Source organism: Triticum urartu, chromosome 6A (assembly GCF_056163025.1).
Source record: "Triticum urartu cultivar PI428250 chromosome 6A, HENAU_Tu73, whole genome shotgun sequence".
In the NCBI taxonomy this organism is placed as follows: domain Eukaryota; kingdom Viridiplantae; phylum Streptophyta; class Magnoliopsida; order Poales; family Poaceae; genus Triticum; species Triticum urartu.
In genome coordinates, this window is record NC_141878.1 from 599,041,599 (window position 1) to 599,050,361 (window position 8,763).

The 8,763-nt window shown below is 46.9% G+C and overlaps 2 pseudogenes; one reads left to right on the plus strand and one right to left on the minus strand.

The window, feature by feature from the left end:
- The first annotated feature begins 467 nt into the window (after positions 1-467).
- On the plus strand, positions 468-5,715 carry LOC147967043 (rRNA-processing protein utp23-like; annotated as a pseudogene).
- A 1,692-nt stretch (positions 5,716-7,407) lies between these two features.
- On the minus strand, positions 7,408-8,212 carry LOC147967044 (uncharacterized; annotated as a pseudogene).
- Between the last annotated feature and the right edge of the window lie 551 nt (positions 8,213-8,763).

Consider the following 8,763-nt stretch of genomic DNA (forward strand, 5'->3'; position numbering starts at 1 on the left):
ACGAAAGAGGCGGGGAAGGGTGATGCGGAGGCTGCGGCGCAAAGTGCTGCCGAGGCGCCGACAAAACCGTTGAGTACTCTCGTACGCTTGGTCGCCACATAGGTAAATCTCACTCTGGCAAATTCTAGGGTTAGTTTTAGCAATAGTTATTTAATTGTCTCCGGAAATACTTGTCCTACAAATGGTTGTATCTAAACTTATTTAAGTTATAGATACATTCATTTTATCCATTTTTAGGACAAGTATTTCCGAACGGAAGGAGTATGTGATAGAATTAGAGCCAATCTGGGTTTGGGCTGTCTGAAAACCAACCAATTTGAACTGCTCGTTAATCAGAACGTCCCTCCTTGTGCTTATCCTGTAAAGTGGCACTGTTTTGTTTGCCTCCGATATTACCAACTGCAAACAATATATTGGAATCAGATCACATTGGTTAGCTTGGTTCCATTTTCCAACTAGGAACCTTCATGGCCAAACTGAAAAACGTGTACCAGAATTGTGCGCATTGGTTTTGTTCTTTCAGTTTGTATGAAGTACTACTACTACGTTCAGTCCTTCAGGAAGGGTAGCTTTACCGGTGTACGGATTGTTCAATTGACTTCTGCTGATGTGTTTTTCTTTTTTGAGAGAGACTTCTGTTGATGTGTTGAGTGTATTCATAGTACTACTACATTCAGTGAGAATAGTTTTGCAGTATTGTGACTTGCGGAGGCGCTAATTGTTTGTCCTCTGTAATTTTATTTGTATCTTCAGTTGCGAGCATGACAAAGTGGTCAGTGCTGTGGACTGTATCCTGTCCCTGGTTGGTGATAAGAATCCGGAGCACTACTTTGTCGCCACCCAGGATTCTGGTCTCCGGGCAAAGAGTGTTTGACAAAAAACTATCATTTTAGGGGTTTTTGTCTCACAGAACTACCACTTTGAAAATTTTGATCTGAAACTACCGGAAATTTCTTAATTTGTTTCTAAAAACTACCAGTTTCACTTGATGATCGTTTTATATGATTTAAACTAAAAACTGACAAAACTAGCCCACCCGTCAGGGCTAATGTGACTGAAAAGTCAATGCTAGGGGAGACTGGCCCACCCGCAGCCGTCGCCTCGCACCTCCCACCCCCACCCGCGCTGCAGATCGACGCTACCGGACCCGTGCCCTGTCTCGCCGCCGGACCAGTCCCCCCGTCTCGCCGCCAGCGGACTCCCGTGGTCCGACGCCGGCTCCCGCCTCTGTCACGGACGCGCCCAAGGCCCCAAAGAAGCAGGCGCGCCACCGGCCTGTAGCGGATGCGCCCGGACCGGCTGCCAAGGACGCGACTCCGATGACTTGCCGCCGCCGCCCCGTGCCCACACGCGGTAGCTCTCCAGGTGCAGGGGCATGGGCCGCCTCGCGCACCAAGACGAGCGGGCGACGGCGCTAGGCACCAACGACGGGAGGCGGAGATGAGGGGCGACCGAAGGGAACTCCGTCGAGGCGGCGGACGCGAGGCAGCGGATCTGGTCGGCGACGAGCTGCTCAACCTGCTCGCCGCCAGCCCCGACGGACTAGCTTCCGGCAGCAAGGGCTCGCCGCGACGGTGGTCCTGATTCCGGGGGAGGGAGAGCCGGCCTTCGGCGGCAACTAGGACGACGACGACGCGGAGGACGCCTCGCCGGGCAGCAAGGAGCCGGCGACCACAGCGTGCAGCAGGGGCGTCTCCCCGGCGGGCGCATCACCGGAGTTTGACCTCCTTCCCTCCCATGCACAGAAGCTGTTTGTGAAAATGCCAAAGAAAGATAGAGAGAGGAGAAAGAAGAATGACGTGTGGGTCCCACCTGTAATAACGGTCAACTGAATGGTCAACATATTTAAATTGTTTAAACTGTCTATTACCTGAAAGTGGTAGTTTTTAGTCACAAAATTAAGAATTTTTGGTAGTTTTCGACCACATATTAAAAAGTGATAGTTCTGTGGGACGAGGACCCCAATTGTGGTAGTTTTTTTGTCAAACACTCCTGGGCAAAGCTACGAGAGGTATGAAGATTTGCTATGCTTTTGTACCATTCTACTTTTACCATGTTATCACCTAAATTTTATTTGTGAAAGAAATTGCTCAGGGACGTTAATACAACTGACAAGTATTATATCATCTATTTAACAGAAACAACAGAAAAAGAAATATATTTTGCCATGTTATCTTACGAACTTTTTGTGCAACAATGTGTTGATGCATGTGTTTTCTTGGTTGTAGGTTCCTTGTGTTCCTGTGATATATGGTCTGAAGAACTCCCTGTTTATTGAGCAACCCTCCGTGCAGCAGCGTAAGTTTGCTCAGTTGGATGAGGAGAAGAGTATACATATGGAAAAATCAGAATTTAAGAAGCTACTGAAAGGGTCATCGGAAGGAAAGACGTCTGTCGATGGAATCGCCCCCGGAGTAGCTGCAGAGAAAAGCAAATTTAAAAGAAACAGAGCAAATGTTATATTTTCAGCAACTGTTTTTCAGGATATTCCATTGTTAGAGCTCCCGGTTCGGTTTTTTCGTCCGGTTCTTTCGTGAAAAAAAGTTCGTCAAAACCTATCAATATGGGATCTAGCTTTGAAGATCTTGATGCGAGGAATCCAACGATGAAAGCGGTTTGAGATTTGAACGCACGGTTTAAGAGATAAAACATTTTAAATAAACGGATCTACGAAAAAAGGGAAAACTCTCGGGTTGCGACAAGTGGCGCACATGCAGCGCGCCACTTGTCGCAACCTGGGGAGGTTGGAGTGATCTTTGCAACAAGTACTCCTCAACTAGTGATTTCGACGAAATCCCCTCGCGCCTCCTCCACCTCCACTCGACCAGGGGTTTTGTTTACCGCTCGAAATTTCAAGATTTGCCATGGTTACCACATATTTCGGCCACCCTTGGTAAATGGTCATTTGGAGCAAAAGAATCGAATTTTTCGAATCTTATGAATTCAAACGCCCATTTTATAATAAAGTATGACATCACGTCACAGCACTCACGTAGACAACGTTCCACTGAGCTAGTAGCTCTTTTATGATAAATACAAGTTCAGGTGCTATCTATATCTATTTTGAAAGAATTTGAATTCAAAATTGCGTTATAAATTTTGTTGAAAATTCGTTAGAAATGTGCTCGAAATTTCGTGGTAACTGTGGTAACCACGTTTACCTGTCCCCTCAATAAAAATGTCTTATTCCGTAACCAAAACCTTGCACTCGACACGCCGCCGCCCTACCCGAGTCCGCACCCCTCCGCCACCCACCTCGCGGCCTTACCGGCGCGCATCACACGTTTCCTGTCGCTTCCCTTGGGGCACCACCGGAGCTGCCGCGAAGAGGGTGAAGAGGTGGTCGCGGCACTGCAAGGTGGTCAAGTTCTACTCCACATGCTTCGGCTTCCGCGAGGCTTACAAGGTGCTCGTCGACGGCACTTTCGTGCACCACCTCCTCGTCCAACAACTCCTCCCCGTCGACGACGCCCTCCATGAGCTCCTCTACGCCGACCGGGCGCCCCCGCTCTTCACCTCCAAGTGCGTCCAGGTCGAGCTCCGCTGCATCGGCAAGTACCACTCTCAGGCTTTCGAGCCACCCAGCTCCTCGCCACCGCCAGGTCCCCTTCTGATGTTAACTTCTATCCTCCTGTTTTTATTTATTTTATTTACATGCTAGAAAGCTCTGTGAAAAAATGCGTTGGTCATCGATGCAATTTCGAATTGAATGACTTTGTTCTGTCATATTAGTCACCTGATAGAGTCAATTTGGGTTTGGGCTATCTAAAATCCTACCTGCATTGGTAGCTTATATGCAGTTTCGAATTTGGGTGCCGGCTATTTAATCACCTGATGATACAGGATGCAGCCAATTTTGTTCTGGGCTTTCGGGAAACCTAGGTGCAATTTGAATTATGGATTATAACTTTACAATAACATGAGGCCTCACTGTTAGTTTTGTAGTTTGGCACTGGTTACATTAAACCCATGTATAGTATGAAACTTCTTTGCCAACTATGAAATTGTATACTGGATTTTGGATCAGGTTGGTTTTGTTTTATCACTTTGATTGTAGGAATTTCTGGTACTATACTACTGCTACTATATTCAGTCAGGAGAGTCTTACTGTATTGTGACTTGATTAGCTCGAGGAACTGACGATTGCTTTTTTCTGTGGACTTCTGTTGGTGTGTTCAGCTGCGAGCATGAAAAACTGGTCAGTGCAGTGGATTGTATTCTGTCACTGGGAGGTATGACAATTCACTATGCTTTTGTAGCATTGTATCTTTACCATTTTATCACCTGAATTTTATTTCTGAAAAGGTCTGCTCAGGGACATTAAACCAACCGACAACTAGCATATCATCTACTTTGCAGAAACGATAGAACCAATGTATTTTGCCATCTTATGGACTGCTTCTGCAGAACCTGCTCATGCATGTTTTGCTTCGTTGTAGGTTCCTTGTGTTCCTGTGATATATGGTTTGAAGAACTCTCTCTTTATAGAGAAACCCTCTGCAGCAACGTAAGTTTGCTCAGTTGGATGAGGAGAAGCGTATACATATGGAAAAATCAGAATTTAAGAAGCTACTGAAAGCGTCATCAGAAGGAAGGACGTCTGTTGATGGAATTGCGCCTGGAGTTGTGGCAGGGAAAAGCAAGTTCACAAGGAACAGAGCGAAGGTTATATTTACCTCTGCCCTTTTTCAGGATATTCGTCATATGCACAGAGTATATTTGATCCTTATGGACTAGTGGGCTGTGGGCATCATCAACATTTTAAGTTATGAAATGATGATCTGTGTCCTTCTGCAGGGCCCGAACCCACTGTCCTGCAAGAAAAAGAAGCCAAAACCCGAACCATGAGCAGTTCAAAATGAGGTAATTAATCATCACTACACATCATTCTCGGTTTACATTGGGAGCTGTATGCAATACTCAAAACAGGCAGATTATACGTGTCTTTTTCTCTCTTTCTTTTTGGCGAATAGATTATACGTGTCTAATGCAATGTTATAATAGGAAAACTGGAGTTGGAGAGGCGTGATTCTGGACCATGGTTCAGCCGAACCTATGGTCGACGCCGTACGATTCAACATCCTGCTACATGTGGATCCGCGTCATGCATTGTTTAACATGCAAACAGCTCCCATCATACATTTTTTAATCAATCATGCACGGATCCTTATAAAAAGTGTCTAGAGATCAATGGTGTCGAGCGTAGGTTCGGCTAGGCGTGATTCTGGACCATGGTTCAGCCGAACCTTTGGTCGACGCCGTACGATTCAACATCCTGCTACATGTGGATCCGCGTCACGCATTGTTTAACATACAAACAGCTCCCATCATGCATTTTTTAATCAATCATGCACGGATCCTTATGAAAAGTGTCCAAAGATCAATGGTGTCGAGCGTAGGTTCGGCTGAACCATGGTTCCGTATAACATTTTCGCTAGAGTTGCCTGACTTATCTTGAGGTGTAGAGCTAAGAGTTAGACGGATAAAAATTAATTTGCCAACTTAATCTTAGATAGACAAAGTATCCCATTGCACATTATTTTTTGCTGTAGCTCCTGATTTTAGTTGTGGATGATACATTGGTACCTGAGAAGATCAAGCACCAATGCATGTCTCTTTAAGGGTCCGAAGACCGACAGCAAGGCATAGCGGAAGAGGGTGAGGAACCGGAAGAGAAGCGGCAAATATATCGATCAAGCACAAACAGCGAGCTGATGGACATATGAAGTTGCAACCAACAACGTCATTGCGCTGATCTGGCCTCAATCCATATTGCACCCCATGCAAAGATTACATGCTAATGTCGTTTCTTCAAATTTCATACCTAATCATGAGTCATTACACTGTAACACTAAAAATTTGTTTGAACTGGTAAAATTTGTCCTCGTTAGTAATTTGGATATGAGTTCAATCAAATCTCTGCCTTGGTTTAGTGATGAAACCAACCATCACTGGTGGACCTTCCGGTTTGAACTGGTAAAATTAATCCTGATTAGTAGTTTGGATATTTGTGTTGATCGATATGTGGCTTGCATGTAGATGATAATTCAATTTTTTTTGCTTTGTATTTCTAGGGTGAAGCAGCAATTTCAAATAAAAGATATATGTTTTATTTAGTGGTGTGCTTAAAATTATTTGTTCAAATTTATATCAATGTGAAAATTGAATAATGATTGATTTTATCTAGGTACGTGCATACTAGTGTTAGAAAATAAACCACGCGTGTCATGGCTGTGTGTTTAGTGCGGGCGTGTGTGCCCGACTAGTGTGTGCGTGTGTTGCATGCATCAGTGAAATAAGTCTCCAGGTAGTTAGTACGTGCAAGCTAATTGCATGGATGCTTGGCCGGGTCTCGCGGAGGAGCGAGTGGCTCACGACGAGAAGAGGCCGATTCCGGAGGTAGTGCATGCGTGGGGTTATGCATGCGTGGGCGCTGCGTCTTCTGGTGTATAAAGTCAAGATGATGTAGTTCTTTAGTGCTGCCAAATCCAGTGAATAAAGGTTGCCAAGATACAGGCCGGTTCGCCGGCCGCGGCGTTCGTCACCATTGCTCCGAGTTCGTGCTCGAGTTGAGTTTCGTTGTGCATATGGTTTCCGGGTTTGCGCCAACACGTCGTACCCGAGGGAACCATTGCCGGCCAGCCATGGCCACGAGGTTGAAGAGCTGAAGAATACGGCCCCATTCACCCCGCGCCTTCCCAGGCAGCACGCGCGTGCGCCCACACGCCCTTGCACCACGCCCACTCGCTCCGTCGGCAACCGATTGGGGGAACGGACGGGAGCACGGGAGGGCTGGACTGCACCAAATCCGTCGAGCTACGGGGCTGCACCTCCTCTCCATCGACCCCTAGATAGCTTCCCAGTGCTCCAGATCATGTTCCTCTCCGGCTGGAGGAGGAGCAAGGGAGAAGGAGAACAGGAGTAGGAGGCTGGAGCGGTTGCAGGCATGCCGTCAGTCAGCGACGGCGGTGGCGACGATCGGCCAAAGGCCATGGTTGCGCGGCAGAAGGCGGCGGCGGCCATGGGGTGGGGCATGGGGAGGCAATGGCGTGGCGGCCATTTAAGTGTTTTTTTTTTAAAGTGAGTTCGATGATGTGGTGGCTGGCTGGACGCTGACTGGGCTGATGACCAGTCAAAACCGATCAAAAACAGTCAAAAACCAGCCCAGGGTTGGTTTTTGTCTGGTTTTCGAAGTTTGAGGTTGTGAAGTGGACGGTTTTGAAGTTCAGGATTGTATACTAAACTTTGACGGTAGTTCATGGTTGTAATATCGACTTCTCTCTATTTTTTATGTGATTGATCCATGGGAGAACTCCAAAATCTGATACCCGCGACATAGGAGTAAAAAAATTGCTTGAATACGGTTAATTTATACATGTTCTCGGGATATTAGCTATCTAAAATTTGTCAAAATTGATGTAAACAACGACAAGAATTATGGAAGAGAAAGTGTACTATATATCTAAAAAATGGTAGGTGAAATTGGGATTTAAAAGTAGGTACCTTGGCTCTGCTGAACAGCAACATGCAATGCATTTTGTCCGTTTGGTCCAGAGTATGAAAGAACCCCGCCGCTCAACTCGTAGAGTGTTTTTGCGATGATTCCATTTTCCAGTAAGATGGCGAGGTAAAACGGTAAAGTACCTTCTTCAGGAAGAGTGGCCAATTCTGGATCATGGGTCATGAGCAAGTTGACCATATCATTGCTCCCAAAGCGGACGGCCTCGTGCAAGGCTGTCTCTTTGAGCTTGTTTTGTGTTTGCAGCAGCCCTTTACCATTGTTAATGCCCTGACCATCAGCAAGATCAATGAAACGAGACATCATTGGGAGGTTCCCCGCCCGTGCAGCACAGTGCAGGGGCGTATCTCCCTGGCTGTTTTGCACGAAGAGGAGGCTGGGTGCCTTGCCGTAGACGAGATTAGCTTTGTTCAGTAAGTCCTCAGAGTCGCCATGGCTAGCGGCGACCACATGGAGAAGAGTGCCACCTTCAACTGTAACCGCGTACAGAGAAGGTGGCTGCCTCGCCGAGCTTCCGATGGTGTAGGCCGCTGGCTTCCCGTCGAGGAATGATTCCAGATCGTGGGAAGAGCCAGAGCAGGCCAGTGCTAGCAGCCCGGCGTCCATCTTGGGCTCCATGGTAGTCGCTGGTGGAGGAGCAGTATTTGCCGCAACGGGCGAGCTCGGGGCTGCCAGCCCATTGCTGGACGCCATTGAGCACTAACACGAACGAGGTGGAAGAGGGAATGAGAGACGATCAACTGGGGCTGGCTGGACTGCAAATGTACGCATGTAGTGGTAGCTGCTTAGAGGAGTGTGCGTCCAAGCTGTGCCTGGAGATGAGTATATGTAGAACGACGAGAGCAAGCAAGGAATGCAGAGGGGAGGGATGGGTGAGCTGAGCAGGAGACGACCGTGGCGACTTGGGGCCAAGGCCGTGTCATCACCAATAAAATAGCCCTTCTCCCTCCTACTTTACATAAACCTTTCACAGGACCTTGTTTTAGAAATAACTCTTTCCTTGCTCACGAGCTCTTGTTTTTCACCTGGTGTATGGAAATCCTGTCGCTTTTGTTTCATGCCCTTGCCCCTGCGTATCACTCCTTGCAGCCTGCCTCCTAGGAAGATTGGTGGAACTTAATGCTCAAATGGATTATATGGTAGAGATGCTTCCGGTTCTGGTTAAATTCATTTGTGTTTTTAGATTAGAAAAAGGACAAAAAAGATTGTGTTAGACCTGCTTCTGGTTAAATTTGTTTGTGTTA